Raw genomic sequence first — 980 nt, 5'->3', positions numbered from 1 at the left:
CACCTGTCTCTGGAGTGTATTTCTGCCCAAAGCTGCTGCTCAGGAAGGCGTCAGCAAGCCTTGACCTGCAGGGACAGCCCGGGGCCTCACACCACCCCTGCTCTGCCCTCCGGCTCCTTCCCTGATGCCCCGGGGACTCTCACCCCTGCTGGAGTCCTGGGTATCTAGGAAGTTGGGGAGGATGGGGCCCCAGCTGCAGGGACAAGGCCATACTGCCGAGGACCCGCTGACCCCCACTGGTCCTAAATGCCCTCCTCACGGCCCCGGAGGCCTGACCCCTGCCCTCCCTGTACACTCTGACCCGGGAGGCGCCGGCTGAACCCCGAACTCCTACTGAGCACAAACCTGACCCCCCCAGGAAGCTCCCAGAACATGAGCGCCTCCTTCACCTAGACGCCTGCAGCTTCTGTAAGCTGCTCCAGCCCCCTGGGCTCCTGGCTTTTCTCACCAGAGATAAGAGTGGGTTGAGGTGAGGGTAGAAGAGCTAGAACAATGGGAAGAGGAGGGGGATGGGTGAGCCACAAACTTGGACAGCCTCTGCAGGGCGGAGGCTGAGGGAGCCAAGGTTGGGGGTGGGGGCTGAAGAGAGAGCCCGGAGCGGCAGCCTTCCCATACTCGGCTCTCCACAGGCTGGCTGCGCAGGGCCTGGACCCCCTGTCCCGAGCCTGCATTTTGCCCTCAGGCGTCCTAGACCAGGTCCTGGGCCCTGGCGTCCTGTTACTAAGGAGAGTGCCCATCCCTTCCTGGGAGTCTGGGCTGCGGTGTGAGAGGGCCAGGTGGAGGGCTGGGAGGCAGGTGCGTGAGTGGGCCCCAGTTCTCTGTTTTGGGCTTTTGTTTGATGAGCAGGTTGGAATAATGGTCTGGATGATCTGGCGGCCCCACCCTCCCACAGACACCCCGCCCCCCCTCCCCCCCACCTCCCCCCTCCCCCCCCTCCCCCGACTGAGGCTGAGTGCCTGGGACGGAGGCAGGGAGACCTG

The sequence above is a fragment of the Callorhinus ursinus genome, unplaced genomic scaffold (genome assembly GCF_003265705.2).
Source record: "Callorhinus ursinus isolate GAN/ISIS: 27379988/994484 unplaced genomic scaffold, GSC_fseal_2.0 scaffold51, whole genome shotgun sequence".
NCBI classification, from domain to species: domain Eukaryota; kingdom Metazoa; phylum Chordata; class Mammalia; order Carnivora; family Otariidae; genus Callorhinus; species Callorhinus ursinus.
Note: the sequence above shows the minus strand (reverse complement) of the source record.